We start from the raw sequence: 25,451 nt of genomic DNA, 5'->3' as shown, positions 1-25,451 counted from the left end.
TTAGATTAGCATATAGTGCATGTAACCCCCTTGTTTTCATTGATTACCTGAAAAATACTGGCCTTTAAGATTTGCAGAGTTAGTATATAAGTATATTTAAACTTAACTCTAAGGGAATGCTGGGACCAATGAATGACTAAGGAGGACTGGAGACTTGACCAACTGTGTGAAAGCTTTTGTCAGTGAACTTAAGAGGCATTCAACAGTGAGCTCACCTAAAAGGAATTCTCAAAATTTTATCTAAGAAAATTGAGAAGGATTTAGAATAATAAATGCTCAACATGTAACTTAATGACACAAAAATTAATGGGAAATGAGAGTAAAAAAATGTCAGTGTATTTTCAATGTTTAGTTAAATTTTAAACTGTGAACTCTTTGAAATAATAGCATTATTGAAGCATTTGATAGAAAATCAGAAAACATACCTCTGAAATTAATTTATAAGTTGTAAAATTCAACTGTCAAGTTGCATATAAATTTTGGATTTTACTATTACAATATGAAAGAATTAATCCGTAATATATTTAGTCATTATCTGAAACAAAGTTCTATGGTCAGCTGAATAATAGAAATTATTTTAGGATGAATATGTATGCTAAAAAATCTTCAGTACAAAGGAGGTGTCAGCTTTAATAATTACTAGGCTTTCTCATATAATGTTATTTTAATGATAACTTGTACTGAATCTTTAATATTCAAACTGTGACAAATTTGTGTATGTAGATGTGAATAAGAATTTATTTCAATTTTAAAGATTTCTTTCCTTTAAGTACTAAACATCTAGAGGTTCACAACCTAAGTGTATTATAGATGAGGTAAAGGGGTGTTGTTGAAATGGTATATCTGCTCTAAGCCTGGGCTTTTCACCTCTAAGCAGGTATTTAAAATTTGTAAGTGTTCCTGTAGAAAGTACAAAACACCCTCTAGATTCAATGACTGACCAATCCGTGGCATTCATTGAATTATTAATTTATTTGTAGACTTATTTTCCTAAAATGTGTTTTAATTCATTTAGGCATCTTAGTAAAAGGGTGTCCACTTGAGATTTGAGTTTAATCATTGAAGTTTGATAATATGAAAGTTAGCAATATAGATTATACTAAAAGTATATGGCTGTACTCATCTGCTCCTCACATTTTAAGGGGTGTTGTCACTGTGCAATGCACTGAGTAAGAGTCACGAAAAGCCCTTAAGTAGCTTCTGAAGTAATATTTCATGGGGTGTGGTGTTAGGCACCATTCTAAGTAAAAAGTGGAGGACAACAGGTGGATGAAGGACACCCTGGAGTTGAGTCCACACAACAATCGTGCATAGCCATGAGGATTTTCTGCATTGCCCTTCAGATGCTCCTCTGGTTTTTCTCCATGGGATCTTCCCAAGTTGATCTACTTCACGTGGGCCCTGGTTCTGTGTTTGCTCTGTTTACTTCCCAGAGTCTAAGATATTTTATTGCTAAGTTATTCTAAGATCCACTTAACCAACATACATGAATGGAATGGCATAGAAGATTTAGAATTTAAGTTTTAGTTTTGTCTAGATTATAGTGCATGAGTATAGCGTAATTTAAAGTAAGTCACTGTAACATTATTATCTTTGTCACATGATAATAATAGTGACCATTTGATTCTGATAACGTATAAAAGAACATAACTTTAATTGATAAAAATAAGAACTTTAGAATTACTAACCCAGTAAGTATATTTATAGCATATCGTTATAGTATATCTATAGTGAAATTTTATAACTAGTATAATTCTCATTCCATCACAAAGTCTTGAGCTCTGCAACTATGAAAATGTTCTGTTTTTCTTGGGCTGTGATAGTATAATCACTGTGGAAAGGAAGGCTACAATCTTTAAAATGTGTGTCAATTAATTACTGACGCTATGATTATTGATTCAGAGAATTTCTCTGGACTGGAATTTCTTGCAAACTTAGTACTATCTGTGGCATTATTTGTCTTTGGAGACTGAAAAGATGGGATTTGATTTGGGTCTTAAACAGAGAAGGGAAGCATTCAGAAATACAGCAGCTTAATAACAGAATCAGGAATGTATACGAGTAGGTTTGAAATACAGCTCAGTTGGGAGAGTGGTTGCCTAGCACACGTGAGGCTATGGGCTCTGTGCTAATATCAAATATATACGGCATGGCGGTGCATTCCTGTCATCCCATGACTTGAGGGGTGAAGGCACTAGGAACTCAGGTTGATTCTTGGTTATATAAAATGTTCTGTGGTAGTCTGGAATTCTTGACAAGCTGTCTCAGAAATAAAAGCAATAGAGAAGGGGAGAGAAGGGAGAAGGAGGAGGGATGCAGTCCAGGTAGAGGATGGGGGAAGGGAGGATGGGGGAGGGGGGAAGAAACTACACTAGCTGAGGTAACTCTGAAACTATTGTCTATACTGTGGATCTTGTAGAAATAAAAATGTCCATTGTGAGGTGGTCTGGACTGCCTTCTCAGACAAACATAAGCATTAACACTTGAACATCTTGTAATTACAGACAAAGATCTTCTTTCAATTGGGGAAAAATCCAAAGAGGTCACAATGGGGAAACCTAGAGCTCCTTTCAATGAAGGAACAGGGAGCATTAAAAAGGCAAGCAGAGGAGCAGGATTTTGTTCTAACTTAAGTGGATAACATCTTTCTCAACAAGATTTGGCATTTTATAAAAAGTTCTTGTCCCTTGTATAAATTGGACAGTACACTTCCTTCCCTTCCTTCTCTCTGTTGATGAATCCCTCAGAAAATGAAAGTCAGTGAATTTGAAGAATACAGGTTTTGATCCAATGTCATTGGTGTCTTTCTAGATTTGGAGGTCTTGGGGAGGGAGAGAATTGAAAGACAAAACTGAGTATAACCTTAGTATGAACTCACTCCGATATATACAAGAAAAGTCCACAGCTGGGCTTTGGGTGTCCTCACAGAGAGCCTCTGGCTTTGTTAGGTTTCTGTTTGAAGTTGGTACAACTGCTTCCCACTGTGGTTCTCTTAGTGACACAAAAACTTCCTCTATTTTCTAGAAGGAGGATTATCCTAACCTGCTTTCCACAGTAAGAGGGAAATGAGACTAAAGAAAACTCTTCAGAAGTGACCCAACTTTCAATCAAACTTAGAAAAAAAAATACATTAGGAGGGCTGTGGAGATTTGGAAATGATTTACCTTTTTATCTTGAGGCAAAGATACATACAAGTTCAAGGTTTTGGCTTAGGATTTTAAAAGGTAGAACAATGATTTTAATTCTACCAGAATACCCATGGATATTAGCATTTTAGTTTTCCAAAGATGGAACACCTTTACCATGCCCCTGTGTATCAGCTACAAGTGCCAGTAATAACTTCACGTCTTTGTTTCTCATTGTATAATTTATGGACACATATTGAATGTGACCATCTCTTTTTGGATGTTTTTTTGTTTGGTTGTTTTCACTGTGAAAAAAATGACGTCTGTATGTTCTTTTACAGTACTAGTTCCATCACTGATACTAATTTTGAAGTAAAGGCAGATGGTTGTGAATCTTGTGTGATAGCAAAATGAAGCAGAATGCATTCGTGTATACAATTATTTCCTTCTTTCATTTTATTAGGGGTTTTACCACTTTAAAAGTAATCTTGTAAAAGTTTCCTTTGATTATTTTTTTATTTTTGAAGTTACAGTATAATTAAAACATTTCTCCCTTTCTTTTGCCCTCCAAACTTCCCACTTATCACCTCCAACTTCCTCCAAATCTATGGTCTCTGCTTTCATTAGCTGTTACTGTGTGTCTTCATGTGTAAGTACATACAAGGGAATGCAAAGCAAATTGACTAATACAAATTTAAACTGACCTTTTATATGACGAAACAGTTGTTGAATTTTAGAGCAAGTATAGAATCTTAATTTGAGTACAAAGACATTTTACAAAAATGTTTTTCTACAAGTGATAATGAAATACATTGCTATGCCGAGTTTGTTTGGTGTTGGCTTTGTCTTGATGATTTTGGCAAGAAGAGTTTAAAAGCAAATATATTTTATTATTTATTTGGTAAATTCCATGTCACTTTAAGTGGCATATCATATCTACACAACCAATCAGTCTCTTCATCAAATATTTACTAACTAATCTATTATAGAATATAAACCAGAAAGGTGTAGTAGAAACAAATAAGAATAGTCTCTTCCAAAGGACTGTGAAAAGTTTTCATAGGGAATGTGAATGTTGGAAAGAAAAGAAACAAAAATGAAAGTAAAGAAAGCAAGAAATTCAGACAGTAAAGGGAGTTAAAGAAGGAAATTTTATTGTTTTAAGTAAGAATTAAATGTATATTTCTACTGTGAGCTATTAAAAATTTCCTCTTAGCTGATATTTCAGCCAAAACAAAGTTACGTTTCTAAATGGATTTGCCTTATGAGATAAAATTTAAAAGATACAAATATGACATTTTTTTCTGGGTCATACCATTTCTGGGTCATACTATGGTCATACCATACCATTTCTGAGACAGTATTTAGGTAGAGGAAGGGTATGGCCTGTTCTACTTTTTTTCAATTATTTCTAGTGGAGGGACTCTACATGATTGACTACATCCACATAATGAGACACAACAGATATTATTAAAAATTAAGAAAAATCTTGGTGCATTTCTATAATTAATTATCATCTTGAAATGTTAATTTCTTACTGCTGACTGATTGAAAAGGCAAATTCCTTTTTCATCTGAAGAAATGACTTTATTAGCTACAGTTTTATCATTCTATATCAAACACTCCAGGAGAATTCAGTTTTATATGTGGAGAAATGAAAATCCCTAGAAATCTATGCCTCTTCTGAGTTCCTTTTCTCAAAGTAAAAATAATACATATATCATTTTAAGGATGGTTCCCTGAAAGGCAACACTTCATAGATTTGCTTTCCAGAAATAAAAATATCCACAACAAACTTTTCTTCTAATGTTTCACTTATGATGATTTCAGTGCTGTGGAGGAATGGCTTCAGTAGAATCCCCAGCCATTTCCTGTCAGGCATGAGTGACTGGCCACCCTGCAAATGTTGGAAGTTTGAATATCACAATGTGTCTCCCATAGATGAAGATACTTGAATGAATAAGTAGTATTTTCTCCAGCTCCTTTTACCTTAATTTTAAGAAACTGGTAAGGAGTGGCATAAAAGCTAATGAAGTACAGTGTGTTATATGTCTTTGTTTACTCCAGTATCTGTCAACTGATGCTTCATGGTCCTGTATCTTATTAACTATGATTAATACTGGGAGACATAGAATAATACAGACAGCTTTACATGACAGTGGTTTCATCTGGGGAGATACCTACCTAGAGATGGACTACTTGGTCATGTAATAATCTTGTTTCAGTGTCATAATTGCCCTCTGTTGTATTTGCAGTCCTGGCTACATGAACTGACATTTCCTAAGATAGTGTATTGAGGCTTTACTTTTTTCTTACCTTTGCCAAAGCCTTGCATGGCTTGTTAAGTACATATTTGACATCTTAATACATGTCCAGTACCAATACTTCATGATTTTGATTCATTTTCCAGATTATAACTGCTGTTAATTATGTTTTTATATGTCTGATATCCCTTATTATGTCATTTTTGGGGTGGGGAGTCAATTCAGGGCCTGTGACTACTTTGTGATCTATGTAATTTGTAATTATTGTGCTATTGAAGAGGGAGATGGAGTTTTTAATATTATGAATGAAGATAAAGCTTGATATGATAATAAAATAAACCAGATGCAAAAATCTTGCCACCTACATTATAAATGAGATGCTTTTTAAAAACCCAGAATCATAGGAACAAAGCAGAATGAACAAGTGCTCGTTAACCGATAGAGTAAATACTAGGTAGGTCTTCTGAGATTGCTCACCTGGCAAGGCACTTGCTGTGCTGACCTCAGGACCTACACTCAGTCCTTTAGCCCACGTAAAGGTGGAAGGAAGGGCTGATGCTACAGTTATTCGAATTTCACTTGAGTTCACAGAAATAACACACAAAAATAATAATAAAATAAGTTATTTTTAAGAAATAGAGCATGGGGAAATGGAAATCAGAGAACAGAGCAGTTACAGTCATGAAAGTCGAGTAGTACAGCAGATTTCATAAGAACCATAGAGGGAGCATGTTTAATGAATAAACCCTTTTGCCATCCCCATCAAGAACAAAAGATATAATGAAAGCCGTCTCACCTTTAACATATTGCCCAGTCCCACCTTTCTGACACTGGCCATCCCATCACACTTTTATACATGCATTCTTCCAAATATTACATTTTCACCCTATTTGGGTATCTGCATAACAGTTGAACTATATATGTGTACATATAGACTATTCCACGGTAAGTATATAATGCCTTACAAACCCTTCCTGGAAATTATTGATAAATTCATTCCACATATGAAATCAAATATATATGAAGTGAAAACCCATGTGTGCGTTTTTAGGTATGTTTAATTAGATCTTGGAGTAGAGCTCCTAGGTCAGTGCCAATGTGCATTTAAAAATTTGATTTCACTGCCAAATTTCCCTCCACACAGATAAAACCAATAATATTTCATTTGTCAGTATATTGGAGTATGTATATTCCCAGTGTGCACAACAGTGTTATCTAGCTTCCCCCCTTTGCCAAAAGAGTACACAAAAAAGTGCCACATATTGTTTTAGTGAATGTGAATAATGTGAACATCTTTCTCTATGTTTGAGGCTAATGTCTGTGTCCATTCTCGTTTAACTCCATGAACGTTAGATTTTTTTCCTCACTCATTCTTCTTGACAATAGAAACAAGGAGTCAATTGAAATGGTTTGAGTCCCCACCAAATTTAGTAAGAAACAAAATGCGTGTCTGTGATAAACCATATATATATATGCATAAATAGCACCCGCTTCCTCTCTGTCATCAGAGTGAACTAAAGATTTAGTAGAGTTTTGGCCAACAGGAGAGTGTTCAGCCTGGGCAGGTAGAAGATGGCTACACCTTCCCCTGTGCTCAGTCAAGCCTCCAATGGGCTGTCATTCCAGCAGCGTAGAATTTCCTTCACTGGAAAATCTCCCTCTGATCTGCCCTTTCCTCCGCTTTCATCATCTTAGTCTGATCAAATAGACTTCTGTTTGTGTTTTTCTGCTTGTCATACTTTAGTGATTCCTTCTGCTTAGGACAGCATTCGGCTATCTGTGGGGTGCAGTTTAAGAGCCACACATGAATCCTTTAGGAACCCCTCTCTTAGCTATACGAAGACCATGGCTGCGATGAAACGCCATGACCAAAAGCAATGTGATGAAGAAAGGGGGATATTTCAATTACCGTCCAAGACAGGAACTCAAACAGGGCAGGAACCAGCAGCCGGGAGCCATGGAGGGGTGCTGTTTACTGGTTGAACATCTTGGTTTACTCAATCTACTTTCTTTCTTTTCTCTTTCTCTTTTTTTTGGTGGGGGGGTTGTTGTTGTTGTTGAGACAGCAGGGTTTCTTTGTGTAGTTTTGGTGCATGTCCTGGATCTCGCTCTTTAACCTAGGTTGGCCTCGAACTCACAGAGATCCGCCTGGCTCTGCCTCCCGAGTGCTGGGATTAAAGGCGTGCACCACTGCCACCTGGCTCAGCCTACTTTCTTAAAGAACCCAGGACCATGTTGTATGAAAGGAGAGAAGCTTAGCGCTCCCCTTAACAAGGATGGAAGAGGCCCTTGGGCCTAACAACACACATACGGTTAAGGCATTGCCACCTACTTCGTGGCATCTAACCACTGTTTAGCTGGGCAGTGGTGGCACATGCCTTTAATCCCAGCACTTGGGAGGCAGAGGCAGGAGGATCTCTGTGAGTTCGAGGCCAGCCTGGTCTACAGAGGCGCAAAGCTAGCCAGAGAAACCCTGTCTCAAAAAACCAAAAAAAAAAAAAAAAAAAAAAAGAACCCCAGGATGACCAGCCCAGGTATGGCACCACCCACAAAGGGCTGGGCCCTCCCACATCAATTCCTAATTCTGAAAATGACCTGCAGGCTTACCTACAGCCCACTTTTATGGAGACATTTTCTCAGTTGAGGTTCCCTCTTCTCAAATAACTCCAACTTGTATCAAGTTGACATAAAACTCTTCAGCACCTGACCTCAGGTTGCCTGGAGTCATAAACATTTTGTGTTTTAGATCGAACTACATGAGAACCAAGCCTTTCTTTATATTTTACAATTTTTCACATTGGTTGACAACATTTGTTCTCCCCAACCTGATACTCCCAATGTCTCAGTAAATAAATAAAGTGTAAATTTAAAAATTGCTTTTCCACCAAGAGTTTTGGTCAGCTTTACAAACTGTTTTGTGTAATGTTTGTACTGAATTTTTTACCCAACACATACTGCGTAACATAATACTCAAAATCCATGAACATTAAGAACCACTGAATGTGAAACAACTACTCTTGTTATGGTATGACCCGGATGAATTTTCAGCAAATATTATTGTTTGTGTTTTATGTTGGGGCTTGTCTTTGACCTAAAAATATCAATAAGATGAGTAAATTCTGTGATTTGTCTTTTTTTACTCATGAAACTGAAGGAATATGTATTCTTGAAAACTGTACTAACACATTTTTTATATACTTGGGACCATCTAAATTTTAATAAAAATTGATGTTCTATATTTTTGAATGCTACTAAACATCATATTTAATCTATCAGCTAAGAAAAATACTAGTAACACAGGAGTAAACTGAATAGATGTGTCCCGTTTCTTTACAAATTAATTTTAGACATCCATGCTCTTAGAGAGTTTGGTTTGAAAGATTTTTAAATCAACTATGAGTGCAGTGTTCTAAAAAGTGCTTCTCTGCCTCTATTTTGACAAAATATGATCCAGCAACTCAATGTCTCAAGTTCATGAAAAGGTAATAGTCATAAACAATAAAGAGGTTAAGAAGAAAAAGGAGAGAGAAAAACCGGGGAGAGGGGAGAGGGGGGGGAGGGGACAGAGGTATGTCAGGGAAAGTGATTCTAATAACCTGGGAGGGGTACCGAAGTCCCCATTGCAGTTCATTGATTGTCTTCATGCCTGGGAGCCTGCTCTTAAGCCCTTTCTTAGTCTTCTGCATTTCTCTTCTCTGCCTTAAGGAACTATGCTCTCAGCCTGTCCCTCTGAATAAAAGCTCTGTGTTATCAACAGGGAGTACCATCGAACCGGAGAGAGTCAGCGCTCTACATTCTTATTTTTCTATCACTATAGAAACTTAGAAGGCCAGGCATTCATCGCATTCTTTTTCCTCAATAAAAACACTAACAGCTAAAACACTAAATTCTGTTTTTCATCACATTCTTTTTGCCTCAGTGAAAACACTAACAGCAAAATTAAAATCAAAGACCATGGCTTTCCTTGGAGATCAAGGGAGAATAGAAAGTTTGAAGACGTCACGCACAAAATCATAAGCCATGGTTATACATTTCAAGTGTCACATATTAAAATTGCCTTCTCACTGTCATTTACAGATAGTGGTGGATGCAGAAGCCCTGAAGCAATCGATTGTTGCTTTTGCTTCTTTGGTCTTTGGGTTGAGAAGCAAATCTCCTAATGTGACCTATAGTACCCATGTAAAAAGAATGCTTTTCCATGTCCCAAAACGTCTACAAAGAAGTTTCAGAGCAATATGTAGGAAGTAGGAAAAGATCTCAGTTGTAAGTTGCTTGCTGCAAGACTGCGAGAAGCTGAGTTCAGTGCCTAGTACCCATGTAAGCCAGAGCATCATAGGTACAATCAGAGTCCTGGCAAGATGAAGAGAGGAGTGTTCCTGAAGCTCAGTGGCCAATCAAATTAGACAAATTAGCAAGTTTTCCTTACAATGAGACACTATCTCTCAAAAAATAAGGTGTACTGCTATTGAGGAAGACACAGTTATTGACTTCTGAGTTCCATGTGCCTACATTGTGCATACTTACAATCCTTATATGTGCATACATACACTCATACATGAGTACAAGTGCCATGATATGAAAGAATATTCAGCTGCACAAGGTATCAAAGAAACAGATTTTTTTAATTGAAATGGATTTTATACATTCATTTAGTTTTGCTCCAGATTTAGGTGGTGGGTTATTGAGGGGTAGCTTATTGGGTGGCAGCCAATTATGCTCTGCTTAGTTTCAGTCTCACAAGGCTGTGACAATCAGATAAAAACTATCACATAAGTATTTTCTCAATAGGACAGAGATGGGATGAGAATTGGGAAAACTTCACACTATTTTATCAAGTTGCCACTTACAAGGAACAAGGTGTTGGAGAAAATGGCCAAGGTGCTACAGTAGGAAACAAATTCTGCCAGTAAACAAGCTCAATGATGGAGCTAAAGCCATGTTTCTCCGGTCTTCATACCTGCATCCAAAGACCAGGAAGCATCATTAAGACCCACAGTGTCAGCCACAAGGAAAAACTACTCTAGCAAAGGTTCATAAAAAAGTATATAAAATTTATATTATAAATATATATCAAGCTAGTCAGGTTCGAAGTGAAATTTAATCACATCAAAATTATCTCAGAGAAATAGTGTACATTATAAGTTAAATTTTTGTGTGGCCCTTTCTTGGGAAAAGACACAGTGCTGTAATTTTATTATCTATTTAATAAACATATATTCTAAAACAGTGTTTATTAATTGCTTACCAACTTACTTATTGGATGAGGAAAACAGAATAATTTTCTTACCTCCCTGGCAACGTTCTCAAACTAAAAAAGGTTAATGTGCTCATAACATCTTTTGTTCTTATTCAATACAACATATTAGTTTTACATAGGATGGATATATACTCAAAAGTCAAACCTCACTTCCAATGCAATAAAGTACTGTAACTTGTCCATTCTCAGACACTAAATGCTGTCAAACAGAACTAGAATTTATCACTTGAACATAATCTCAAACATGATAGATTATGTCCATCTTTTATCACAAAATATTTCATAAATGGTTGAATTGAAAATTACTTAGTGTTAAAATATATTCATAGTGTCCACAGTAAATATTTTGTATTAAATAATACATGTCAATATTTGACCATCTAATATTTTTATTTCTCTATTGAAAGTGAGACATATAAACACAGAGAGAAATTATGTAATTCAAAACATGGTAGTCATTATCGATTTTTAAATGATTAACCAGAATAAGAATGTAAATACATATTGAACTACTTTAGTATACACAAAACTGAAAGTTATGTTGTCAAGACTAGGCTAATATTTATTTATTGGAAGTAGCTATTTCATAGACTTTTCTAAGACTGCCTTCTGCTCATGCATCTTCTATTAATAAAATAAGTTTATCATACATTTATTAAAATTGAGAAATGTAAATCATGATATTGATCTTATAATTTGATCTGGCAGAAAAAGTGAACACTACACATATGCTTACACAATGATTTTTGTGAAATACGGCATTCAATTACAATGAGAAATATATACAGCATTTGGATATAGTGGAGATAAATAATTTTACATTCTTTACATAACTCCAAAGACCAGAAATATAAAGCCACACCGATTTACAATTAATACAGAAAATGCTACTCAATTTATCTAGCTCTGAGTCATAAAAACTGCTAGCCTTCAAGTATCTGAGACTTTATCCTAACAATCAAACCTTAGGTTTAAAACATCATAATGACAGCAGCTATTGATGGATGGAGATTTGTTAAACAGCACTTATGTGTACACACAGGTACTCCTTTTTTTATCTGTAATATATCTGCTGCAAATATTTTCCTACAAATATTCACATTTTAAAAAGCTGTGCAAAATTATTTGGCCTCCTGGAAGTGGAAAACTTAAGATATATTTTCACAATGTGTCAAGTTTTGTTGAATGTGTTTAACATATTTTCAAACTGTAGTGAGGAAATTTTATGAGAAATAGCAGAATAGTTCATATGAATTGAAAATAAGGCAAAATGAGCTGATCCATAGACATATATAACTCTAAGATTAGTATAATTTCTGGTGAGTTACTTACATCAGTTTGGAATTTCTTTCCTTTTATTAGGATTTTGTCCAGAAGGCTTCATGGTCAGTGCACAAACTTGTATTAATATGATAATAAATCAAGCCGTGGTGTCAGGTTTACAGACAGTATTGAAGGTCATCCCAAACACTGAATTACTGGGATGGCTTTGAAAGTCTTCCTAAATAGACTTTGTACCACTAGATAACATAAGGTAGAGGAAGGGAACCAAAGGGAGGAGATGAATTGTGCTGACATCCTATGGCATGGTCCCAAACATTTAAAACAAAGTAACAGGCATGTTTGCCAACTCTAAAGAAAAACAATGATCGCAACAAAGACTCACTCATGTGTTCCTATTTAATCTCGACTTTTAATACTCCATATATCATAATAAAATTCTTAGTGGCTGAAAGAGGTAGCTCTGCAGTTAAGAATCATACCACTCCAATGCTGGAATGCCCATTAATCCAGCTCCAGTTCTGATGTCCACTTCTGGACTCTGTGAGTACAGGCATTCAAGCACATATATCTACACACAGAAATACATGTATAAACAAAATATATCTTTAAAGAGAATATTCAAAAGCCTTACTGAGAATTTTCAGTGAAAAAAATTCACAATTTCACACTAATATCATTAACTAGATTACTAAATAAGAAATACACACAAAATGACTCTTTAGGGTGGGTACTATGTGCGTGTTATTGTTTTCTTAATAAGTTATAATGTCCGTGTGAACCCCAGGTTTTCGACTCTCAGGTAACACCTGCCCTGCATCTTCAGTTTGGTAAAACAGTTTCTAAAAGCCGGCCCCTATAATACCCTGCATCTGTGAGGCAACACATTCATGCATACAACAATAAATGAAATGAGGATTTAGTTTCATTCTAAGCCATGACTTCAACAAAGACGTTCTGTGTTCTGAAAACTAGATGTGGCTAATACATTGCTTATAATGTGTTCATTGAAAAGTTGTGGGTAAAACATTAAACAATACCGTTACCAAAAATCCTGCTAATTTTGTCAAGATGACTGGCAATTTTGAATGTTTGTTGCAGCTTCTGCTGCTGCCATTCCAACCAATGCCTCCCACCTGTAAAATATTGCAAACGTGTAATAGTGAGGGCATTGTTAGTGGAAATCAGTGGAACATGTTGGTGAACAACTTTAAAGTTGAAGGCAAATCACTGCCCTAATCCTGGAGATTCCATATGAGCATTTCATATTTTCTCTACTTAACATCTCTCATAATATGAATTTCTCTTAAAGTGAAGTTTATGTGTGAAGTCGACTGGATGTGACCATATGACTTAGTGGTGGCAACTGACTTAACTGTATTCACAAATCCACCTGACCTAAATAAAGAAATAAAAGAGGAGAGCCAATTTCCAAATATCAGATTTTAATAGAAATCTTCTATTACCCATTGAAATGTGGCTGAATTGAATCGACCTCATTTGCTAGCTGGCAGACATGAACATCCTACCTCCTCCCTCTGTAAGCCACTATAGGACCAAACACAACTGAGGTACCACTGCAGAATGAAAACTTCATGAAATGACTTTACGTCCATCTTCCCAGATAAAGATTGGGAAAGGGGAGAAAGGATGCACGTTACTACCAACAGGATGACTGTGTTCAAGTCAGAGTGAAGGCCCTGGCACCTAGAACCCCTACTGCCAGCTGGATGAGTAAGACTGATGGAGAAAGACTGGATTTTAAAGTCTCTACTTATTTTGCCACAGTTTCTTATAACTCAGATGACTTTCATTTTCTCTGCTTAGCATTTTATAAAGAATTAAATCTTGATTGTACTATTTCTAATTTGATTCCCAAATGTCCAATGACTGCGTGAATCTAGTGGGTAGTGAGTGCTTTTACAATGAATTACTTTCTGTGATAACTACTTTTTTGTTTTCTACAAAACAGCCATTAATTTAAATCTTGTAAATTGGAAACCTAGATGCATAGCTGTGCAGCCAGTAGATCTATCTTCAGAGAATGTGATTGCCTCTATAATTCTCCAGCACTGAGAATTGCTTCCAAGCAAACATCTCCCTGATGAAGTGTGCTGACTGACACTTTATCTGTAAGAAAAAAGTAGGAAATGGGAACATGAGAGATATAAACCTTTGAAATAACATGATTTGAAAGACCAAAGTAACATGTGAACTTTCATATTTAAAGAAATGAAAAGGGAAAAGTGGAAGATATATTTATAAGGGTTTATTATATGAAGTGTGAGTTTTTAAAATTTACATTGGAAGGTTTCACAATTTTTATGACTATAATATGAACACGGGTGTTATTCAAATGAAATAACTCTTCAGTATCAGTTACTATTTCAAATGGAAATCAAATAATTTTAAATTAAATAAAAGTTCATATTTAATAAAATTTATACTTCATTTGTGTTTGTGTGAGCATGTGTATTGTGTTTTTTGTATGTGCATGTGTGTGTTTATGAGAAAGCACATGTGCGAAGGCTAGAGACAGCATGTGTGAAGAAAACTTTTCATCTACTTTTGGGGTTCTGAAACTTGAACTCAGCAAGTTGGGTCCAAATTTCTTTACTAGCTAAGTCATCTCACTGGCCTGGAATGTTGATTCTTAATTGAAAGAATTTTTCATGGTATACATGTCGAAATTAAATATATTCAGTTAAAAATAGGCTCTTCAATGATAGCCCAATTTATTTTGAATCATTGGTCATGTAGTTAATACTGTAACTATATTTCATATTTAGAAATAATAAGTTTTCTGGTTTCTCAGTATTTGGGAATTTTCATTTCACTTTCTTGAAATGATCATAGTAGGAATGGGTATATTCTTTTATTTACATGATCTCCAGTCTGTGTAGTGAACAGGTTTGCTTTTCTAAATATTCATTGCTTACAGCCTATGACTATTATGCATGTGCATGTTAATATTATATATGTGTATATACATGTGATCATATGCATCAGTATAATTCCTTCAAGTATGCATATATATCATGTGTATACTGATGTCACACACATGTGGTTATGTAATAAATAATGTTTTGTAAGGGTTACGCCAAAGAATATGATGGATTAATATTGCCAAAATTACTACAAAAGAATGAAATTAGAGCATCTTGAATATAGCAGGTTAACAGTGCACTGCTTTGGCTCATACGAGAGATGTTTCAAAAGATATGTGTTTTCTTTGTGTCTCTTTGTTTTTACTAATTGCACACAGGATCTCCTGAAAACAATGCTAATTCAGGAAAGACATTTCTAACTGTGCAATTGTGTTCAATTCCTCAATGGCATCAGTAGCATTGATCTCAGAACTACAGAAACAAATAACTAAGTCATTAATAATGGCACATGGGTATTTCTCCCTTTTGATATTTGCATGGTTTTCACTATCTATAACTAGTACAGCCACTAGTGTTATATCTGAAAATATGGCATTCATTTGTAACATTCGGCACATCATTCATAAACTTTCCTGTGGTGATTTCATTTAGGATGCCAAAAATCACTAAGGGGAGTTCCATTACAAGAAACAAGCCTGGCTTATTTTTGCAAATTTATTTTACTTCCACAGTCAACAGCAGGTATTGATTGCCCACTGTGTTGAGAGCCTTGTACTGGGTATTGTGCGGAAATCATTGCACAGGAAATAAAATATTTCCTCTGAGAATTGTGCATGTATCATTTAATGAGAGGAAATGGAAAATTTTATAGCAATGATTAGGCATCAGTAAACCCACTCATTTAGTCTTTATTCGTTATCTTTATTCACTTGGGTTTACTATGTGCTAACCTCTTGTTTACTAAATCATCTGTGTCTTCATAATTATACAAGGTGCTTATGCTTTCAGCACATACAGTGCACAGGCAGACTGCATTGAACAATCTTCAGAATCAGAAAGGAATGCTTTATTGTGAAGAGTGGTAGATGAGCAGAATGGCGACAGTTAGCTGCTGACTGGCCTTAAAGCATGCAATGGATTTTAACTGCTGTAGAAGAAAGAATCAATCAGGGAGATAAAAGGTTCTGAGTTTAGACAGAGTGAGGTCACTAAACATGAAAGATTATCACATGTGATATTGAGAAGCATCTCAATATCTGGATGTATGTGATTATGCATTTGAATGTATAGATATAACTATAAAAATATAAATAAAAATTATATTATGTGTCAAGCAAACACAATACAGAGAGGAAGAGAAAATATTTAATAAGAGTAGATAAACTTGGTTGAGCAAAAGAGGTTAAAGGCTTAAATAAAATGTTAAAGTAAGGGTTTCAATGAATCAGAACACTGTGAATAGAATAGTGAAAGGTCTCCCACCTTTGAAATATGCCTCGGTTTTACCAATGTCATGGGTGAGTGCAGAGGGAAAAAGGACTACCTCATAAACAAGCCTGATGTGTAGTGAATTCCGGGGTAGTTCCCTACTAAGTGACAATGAAACAACTTTGTCATTCATTCTTTATTTCTTCCAGTCTACCCAAAGAGCTATTAAAAAAATCATAGTTTCTAACTCTTATATCTGATTGCAAATGACATACTATATTTACAGAAACTCTAAATTAATGCAATAAAATTGACTCACTAGGTAAAAGTTCTTGCACATACTCTAACATCTGAGTTTAAGTCCTGGAGCCCATGATGGAAAGAAAAACTACCAAAGGTTGTCTTCCGATCTTCATGTGCACGCGCGCGTGCGCACGCGCGCGCGCACACACACACACACACACACACACACACACAAAACCAATAACAACAAAAATTTAATTTGAAAAGGAAATTACAAATTTAATCTTCTCTAAATCCATGTTGCATACATAGTGATATCCCAGAAGCAAGATATATCAGATGGTCTGCTCTGCTTTTAGATTGACCTCTTTCTCCATCTCCTACTTGCACTGTTTGTTACATCCCATTCAACCATGGGGAATTGCTTTTAATTTGTAAAACCAAATGTAATACAAATTATCTGTGATATTACATTCCTTATTCTTTATATTACCATTCCATAAAGAAAAAGCTGCAGTCAATTTTGCTTAGAATCTGCTAGAATTAATTGCTGAAAACTTAGAAGACCCATTTCATTGAACCAACATATTTGTGGGCTAAAATTAACTGCAACCTATTTTCAGAAGACAGAAATTATAAAAACACCAAGCAGATTCTGTCAAACATACATTTCTTTCTCTAAATCCACCTCCTTTCTTATAGGACTGGGAAAGTCTACAATAATCTCCTGAAAGGTCTTTCTTTCTGTTTTCTTTTTTTGAATGTTTTATTGTATTTTTATTTTTGCATTTTACATACCAACCATAGATTCCCCTCTCTTTAGTCCTCCTGCCCCCCAACCCACCCCCAATTCCCTCCTCTGACAAGGTAAGGCTTCCTGTGGGGAGTCAGCAGAGCCTGATACATTCAGTTGAGGCAGGTCCAAGCCCCTACCCCTGCATCAAGGCTGTGCAAGGTGTCCCACCTTAGGTGGTGAGTTTCAAAAAGCCTGCTCATGCACCAGGGATAGATCCTGATCCTACTGCCTGGAGGCCCTTTAAGCAGATCAAGCTACACAACTGTCTTGCTTATGCAGAGGGCCTAGTCCAGTCCCATGGAGGCTCCACAGCTGTTGGACTTTCCCACTGGTTTGATTGTCTCTGCAGGTTTCCCCATCATGATCTTGATGCCCTTGCTCATAGACTCTGTCTTCTCTTTCTTCAACTAGACACCTGGAGCTCAGCCTGGTGCTTGGTTGTGGATCTCTGCATCTTCTCCATCAGTTATTGGATGAAGGCTCTATGTTGATAGGGTATTCACCTCTCTGATTACTGGGGTAAGCTGGTTCAACACCATCTCCACTATTGCTAGTAGTCTAATCTGAGATCTTCCTTGTGGATTCTTGGGAACTGCTCTAACACTAGGTTTCCCCCTATCCCCATGATGTCTTCCTCTATCATGGTATCTTTTTCCTTGCTCTCCCACTCTGTCCCTGTTCCAGCTTGCCCATCCCATTCCCTTATGCTCTCATTCTCCATCCCTTACCCTCTATTGTCCCCCCCCGTCTAGTTTACTCAAGGAAAGTGAGAGGTCTTTCTATACTTTTCTCCTGTTTTAGCATTGGCAACTGAGGCTTCCAGAATATTGATAGATACAGTTATAGCTCTATATGTTCTTGTAATTATTCTATTTATCCAGGTTTCTCTTCATGCTCATGATTTAGTTTGTCCATAAGAGTCTTTCTCTGTGATAAAGAAGGTCTTCAAGATGTCACTAAACTTTGGGACAGAAAGTCAACGAACTGACAGTTCAGGCCAAAGAATAATAAGATAGAAACATTTGGACTGGCAAGATGGCTCAGTGTGTAATGATGCTTGCTGCCTGAAACCTGAATTAGGTTCCCAGCATCCACATGGTGGGAGAGCAAAATTGACTCCTGCAAGTTGTCCTCTGACATCCACATTCCCTCTATGGCACTGTGTGCACACACATACAGCATATAAATAAAATATTTAAAATAATTTATGAAAAGATAAAGACAGTAAGCTTAAGCTATAATTTTGGAGCATCTAAACAAAAGCTTTTACTTGCCACATTTCTATTTGCCTTAGCCAAGGAATATTTTAAAGAAATTTTATGGACCAGGAACTTCTTCATCCAATTAAAAAGTCATTGAAATGTAGAAAACATTGTCTTTTTGCTAAGTTTTATTTTATCGAACCTTCAGATGGGTAATATTTCTACGTATAAAGTCTCTCAAAATTCCCACTGTCATTCTATTTTATCCTTGTAAAAGTATATGCGGGCTGAGGTAAATAGGCTAAAAGGGATAAGTATATGACTCAGTCATAGAGCTCTTGCCTAGCATGCACAAACTGTGTGGTTTGATTTCCAGTACCAGCAAAAAGCAAAAATAAAATTAGGCTGGAGAGGTAGGTCATTGGTAAAAGGTTTGCACTGATCATTCAGAGGACCTGAGTTCAGATCCTACTACACATGTCAGATAGGCCACAACTTCCTGTATTTCCAGCTCCAGGAGATATGATGTCCCCTTTTCACCTCCTTGAGTTCCCACAGTCATGTGCACATACACACACACACAGAGCCAGGCATACACATAATTAAAAAAATAATAAAAAAATTAAATAAAAACATATTTCTCTCTCTCTCTCTCTCTCTCTCTCTCTCTCTCTCTCTCTCTCTCTCTCTCTGTGTGTGTGTGTGTGTGTGTGTGTGTGTGTGTGTGTGTGTGTGTGTGTGTGTGTGTGCTGGAAAATACTAGAGCAAAGGCATGAAGAAATGGACACTGAATAAAGTGTGTGAAGCCACACCTTGTCCGAAGTCTCAGCAGCTTTTTTGGTGATCCTCTATGACCCTGAATGTCTGTGGATTTCTTTATTTAATTGTTCTTTTAGAATTTCCAAATAGATGGGTGATTTTGCACTTGGATAAGATGATCTCTACAAGAGTTGGATTTTTAGAGGAACAGCAAGGGACATGTGAAAAAAAGAATTTACAGATGGAGTATAGCATATTTTCACTCGTTAAAGTCAGATTTAGTGATGAACTTACAAGGTCCTATGGCTGTTGTCTCCTTATGATTTGTACTTATAGGGAATAAAGAAAATCTATAATGAACCATACTTTTGTTAGTAATAGAGTGTGTCCTGACTTACACAAAGGCTTTAAAGGTGATCAATTATGCACTGTGCCTCAGTGGTCAAAAACCTGCCTAAGCATGCACAATGACCCAGACTCAATCATCAGTGACAAAAATGAAGCACATGATCATCAAAGTCATAAAATAAGGTGCAAACAAGCATTTGGGAAATTCTGCAAAAATAGAAAAAGCTTAATATAAGATTAATTTCAATATGACCATCACAGGATCCTATATGGAGGTCCAAGTGATATCATAGTACAGGTGTTTTAAAAGAAAACTTTAGAGTAAGGATTGGTTTCATAATCTAATTGAATAAATTTTTCCTAAAAATAAGTAGTGTAGTAGCAATGGGGGTATAACTGTGTAGTTCATCATTCAAATAAATGTTAATATATTATTTATTTTCTTGCTGTTAAGGAATTTCATATATGCATATACTGTATTTTAATCAAATCCACCCCTTCCTCTCCTGCAATTACTCCCCTATCCATCCACCATTACTTTTCCCTTCCAGCCTCATGTGCTTTTTTTCTAAATTAACTCCATTCACATAGTACTGCCTGCATGTACATGGGTGTCATGCTGTCTACTGGAGCATGGGTAGCCTCTCAGGGAATAAATAACTGAAGAATTCCCTTCCCTCCAAAGCCATCAGTTAACAATAGCTCCTCATCTAGTCTTTAGTCTGGCATCAGTCCCTCATTAATGCATGTTGGGAATTTGGCTAGCTTGATCTTATATGGGTCCTAGGTATGCACGCATAGCCAGTGTGTGTTTATGAGTGCAGTGGCCCTGCTGTGTCTGGCAAATACTGATTCAGTGCAGATGAGCCTTGCTTTTGGATTTTACAATTTTTTCATTCCCGATTTTAAGACAATCCCTGAGTCATATGAGGATGGAGTAAGATAGAGATGACTTATTCAGAGCAAAGCACATCACAGTCTCTTATTCTTTGCACATTGATCAGTTCTAGGCTCTGTAATAATCACCATTTACAGCAAAGACCAGCTTTTCTGATCAAGGTTGATAGATGTACTAATCTATGTACTAAAGATATATAGCAGTACATCATTAGGAGTTGGTTTAATAGTATGTCCAAGTAATTATTGTTTCTTCCCTAGGTCATATGACTTATCCATTCATAGCTCTTTTGGCCCATATAACAATACCAGGCATGAGTTCCCCCTTGTGGAGCAGTTGGTAAATCCAATCAGAAAGTGGTGGGTTAATTTCAGATCCATGCCACTACTGCACCAGAGGGCATACTTGCCAGGCCAGTCATCATTGTGGCTCACAGTTCTCACAACTGGGTAAGACTCTTGATTACTTTTCTGCCTGTGTAGGACCTTCTGGTATTACAAAAGTTAGCAAGCAGAGATGAAACCTCCAGGTCAGTAGCAGCTTGGTTTCTTCTTATGATTCAAGTATGTGGTGTCTTCATCAATAGGGTCTTACTATCAAATGACAGAAAATAACCAACAACAATGTCAGTATCTTGTGATGTTTGGATGATGAAAGACTCTAATAGGTATTATTTAATCAAGTTATCTGCAAACTCATATTCTGGGGTTAAATTCTTGTGGAAAAGTACTCTATTCAAAATAACTAGCTTTTTTTTTTTTTTTTTTCTGAGACAGGGTTTCTCATGTGTAGCTTTGCGCCTTTCCTGGAACTCACTTGGTAGCCCAGGCTGGCCTCGAACTCACAGAGATCCGCCTGCCTCTGCCTCCCAAGTGCTGGGATTAAAGGCGTGAGCCACCACTGCCCGGCTAATAACTAGTATTTTTAACATTTTACTTTGATCATTAACCACCTGCAAGATTTACTTAGAACATTGTACCCAGAATTAAAAACATCTTGAACAGAGACCCACAATTTTACCTTTAGGACTGCTTTCTTTTTTTGATTTGTTAAGTACCCAGAGGAGGACCATTGGCACAAATGGATTTCCTCACTGTTCCCACTAAGCTCTGTGGCTGGTGAAGTCTTCCTAGAAACTAACTAACCATGAAGGATGACACAGTCCTCTCAAAACTCCTCATATTGGTCAGTTTGAAACATTTGAGATGTTTATTCCTTAAGAGATAAGAATAAATAGGATCCCTGTTCTCCACAACTAATTTTAAGCTATGACAATTTCATGTAGAGTCAAACGGAAATGAGATTTCTGTAATGTTAGTTACTAACCCAGCATCAGTTTAACAGAGTACAATTTATTCTGATTTTCTTGATTCTTTTGGCATTGTGAAAACAGATCAGTCAATAGCTGTTAATATGTACACACTGAGAGGATGTGCTCATTGGTCCTGGCTTCTGTGATCAAAATCAATGCATTTGTTATCAAAGTCTGCTTCCCCCTTCCTCAGAGTCTAATTTTCTCATCAGTTCTACGGTGCCCATTTAAATGCCTGCCAACTTCCAGCTTTTACCAACCAGAAGCATTCACCCTACTAAAACTGCACTATGCCTATGATTTCCCATTCTTTTTTTTTTTTTTTTTTCAGGCCTGAGTGCATACAGACATAAGGTAGCCATTCTTAAGTTGAAAACAGAGTGAGTTCTGCCCTGAAGGCTTTCTTTCAACTCACTGCTGGGCCTGAATGGATTTTGCTCCTGGGCTCTGTCTAGTCCTTCAGCCTGATCATCTAGGCTTCAGGGAATCTTGCCTTTGGGTCATTTGCTTTGCTTTCAATTTCAAGGCTTGCCTGCTTTTCACCCTCTGGTTTTCTCTTTTCTCTCTCTGTAGTAGGCTTTGAAGGCCCAATAGCTTAAAACACATTCTCATTGCAATGTTTTCCTGGTCATGCTTTGGTGGCATGGATATGCCCTGCTGTTTTATTGATCCCATGTTCTCTATTAAGAATTTCAATGAGCCCTCTTAGAGTTATTCATTTTTTATGTTACAGTTATTTCAAACATTATGTATATTTAGCCATTCAGCGACTGTGGTAGTTAATTTTTGTTGTCAACTTTATGAGGTCGAGGAATACTTAGAAGGTAAGGAATGCCCTTGGGTGTGTCTCTGGAGTTTTTCGATAATGGTCGTCTGGACAGCAAAGACCCTCTTCTGGGTGTGTTTGGCACCATCCCTTGGGCTATGATCCTAAACAGAATAAAGACTACATGTGTGCTACAAGGGCTTTCTGCCAGGACAGGGTGTATATAAACTTTCAGCCGTATTTTCTAGTGTGGTGTCCATGATCACAGTCCCTAAGGAGCAACAGTGATTTAACTTTTGTTTTCAAGGAAACATCAGAATCATGGCAAATAACCACAAGGTCATTGTGCATATAAACACCTTACAAGTAAACACAGGTAAGAGGGTAATGATTTTTGAATTAACTATTCTTTAGTAGGAAAGAAATTTTGCCTTGTTTCTATCCCACATTTTTCTCTTGGTTGTCAACTGTTCTAGAGTAGATTTCCAACTGTGGATACTACCTTCAGACCAAATTTCCACTTGTCAGTAAACTGACAAGCATGAACAGTTTTGAGAAGCACTGTTTAATCTGGCCAGAGATACCTTAGATTATGTTATCTCATGGGACAGATGGTCACCCTGCCTTTGAAACTCTTCACAAATTCCACAGAAAAGGCATGTTTTTAAGTGTCTTCAGTGAGCTTGATCTGTTTGCAGAGAAGACACACACACACACACACACACACACACACACACACACACACACACACACACATTTGTTTCCAAGTTCTTAATTTCCAGGTGTTTCTGAAAGTTTAGTTTATTGCAATATCAATATAAAATAACATAAATTGGGTTTTTTAGTCCACAAGCATGATCATTTTTTTTAATTTTAAAACAAATACTATCCTTTGATTATTTCTAAATGAGAAGCATACCATTCCATTTGAGCCTCCTTAGCTAAGCTTTTTAAAAGGACGACGCATAGTTGTAGAAGGAAGAGAAACTCACGTGGCTCTATATGCATAGACCATAGAAACCCAGGCAGAAGCGAAGCAGCTTCATCAAGTCTCTTTCCCTGAATATATTTCTAAAGTAAAATTTCAATTAAGACTCGTCTTCTCATTCAGTGAATATTTAAGCACATCCTTTACTGCCAGCTGTACCCATAATTCTAGCACAGTGGAGTCTGCAGCAAGATCATGAGTTCAAGAACAGTGAGAGGAACTTACAAGATTCTGTCAAAACAAAACGAACTAAAACAAGGAAAAGCATATACAACCAAAAAGAATTGACTTGCAGTAGAGACTTCAGCTATATACTTAAAGAGTAAAACATGATTGTAAATGTGCTCATGAATAAGTCAGAGATGCTAAAATAGAGAGGGATTTTGATGTATTAGGGAAGGGAGAAGAGAAAGATTGAGATTTTTCTGTAGCCTCTCCAGAGGAAGTAACAAAACAAATATAGACACCGAGGCAGTAAACTGTGCAGATGTGATGCGACATTCCATATAGAAAAAACTGGCCACCAAAGGGGTGGGGCAGGATCTCTCCTAAACATATCAAGAAGTCGAGTTTCTTTGAATATTTGTCAGTGTTTATGTTTAGGGTGGCTAAAGAGAGGAACTCAGAAAGAAACCTTGGGGATTATGGCAAAATCGTTGAGATTTAATCTGGGATAAGGCTTTGGATGTTGGAGATTATGTTCTTTAAGGAATTAATCACATTTTATTCATTGTGTGTGTGTGAACTTACACACACACAGACACAGACACACATTCACATGTATGTGTAATGGGTTGCATTTGGAGTCCTGAGGACAGCTTTTGGATGTCAGTTCTCTTCTCCCACAATGCAGATATCAAAGTTTGAGCTCAGGTCTACGGGGTTGACAGCAGTTGCCCCTCTCTACTTAGCACACAGTTTACATTCTATTTCACATTAATGTCTCCGCAATGGTTCATCTGTGAAGCTTGGGATAACAAGACAGGATAGTGGCCTACAGAACATTGCCAAGGGACCTGGGTTGCCCAAGCAAGCACTGGGAACATCAACTTATTGATAGCAGCCAGCATGGGACTCTAGGTGTATTTTGGAAGTGACATTTGTAAGGTTTTGTTACTATGTTCACGTTATATTTGAGGTAATGGTCATGAATAAACCTAAATTTCCAAACTCAGCAAATAGAGATGGAATTATCTCTTCATTGGGTTGACACAAAAGGAAATGGAAGTAGGTTTGAAAATAAAGCTCAGGTTTTAATAAATGAGATTTGAATTAGGAATTAGACAGGTAAGGGAATATGATGTTAATGTTTAGGTGTTTAAGCTCAAAATTACGAGGGTCGTCTGGTTTGGTGGTGGTCGTGGTAGTGGTGGTAGTGGTGGTGGTGGTGGTGGTGGTGGTGTGTGTGTGTGTGTGTGTGTGTGTGTGTGTGTGTGTGTGTGTGTGTGTTACTGGCTACACAAAGTACAGTATTTTTTCCTTTTTTTTTTCTCTCATAATAAGAAGTTACAGGGTTTTCCGGGGCTGGAGGCTTGTCTACACAGACACAGTATGCTGTACCCTAGAATTTAACCCTTGCTTCAGAACACACAAGCCATGCATTGGAGAGCTGCACAGTTTCAGCATCTCTCCCCACTCTGCCCCGTGCTCCTCTCTGCTTGCTTCCCCATTCGGCTGATTTTCCTCATCTGCCCCAGAGTCCTTCTCCATAGTCATCAATCAAATATTGGCTTACTTCCCATCATCTACCTAGGGAAAGAGGAAATATGAATGAGTGAGGTGCCACAGAACCCAGAGAGATGATGAGTTCAAGACTGTTTAGAAATTTCTTTTTTTTTCCACTTTTTATTTATTTTTTTTATTTTACAATACTATTCAGTTCTACATAATAGCCAC

At 36.7% G+C, this 25,451-nt stretch overlaps 1 protein-coding gene and 1 non-coding gene across 2 annotated transcripts in view; both read left to right on the top strand.

Annotated features, from left to right (window-relative positions):
• The window catches only part of Cntn5 (contactin 5), a 1,160,177-nt gene that overhangs the window by 5,746 nt on the left and 1,128,980 nt on the right, over nt 1–25,451 (top strand). The gene's annotated exons all lie outside the window — the stretch shown is intronic.
• LOC121831243 (U6atac minor spliceosomal RNA) lies at nt 7,622–7,747 on the top strand. The gene has a single exon (XR_006074618.1). It is a non-coding gene; the product is annotated as a U6atac minor spliceosomal RNA (small nuclear RNA).

The sequence above is a fragment of the Peromyscus maniculatus genome, chromosome 7 (genome assembly GCF_049852395.1).
Source record: "Peromyscus maniculatus bairdii isolate BWxNUB_F1_BW_parent chromosome 7, HU_Pman_BW_mat_3.1, whole genome shotgun sequence".
NCBI lineage: Eukaryota > Metazoa > Chordata > Mammalia > Rodentia > Cricetidae > Peromyscus > Peromyscus maniculatus.
Note: the sequence above shows the minus strand (reverse complement) of the source record. Positions and strands in the feature narration are given on the sequence as shown.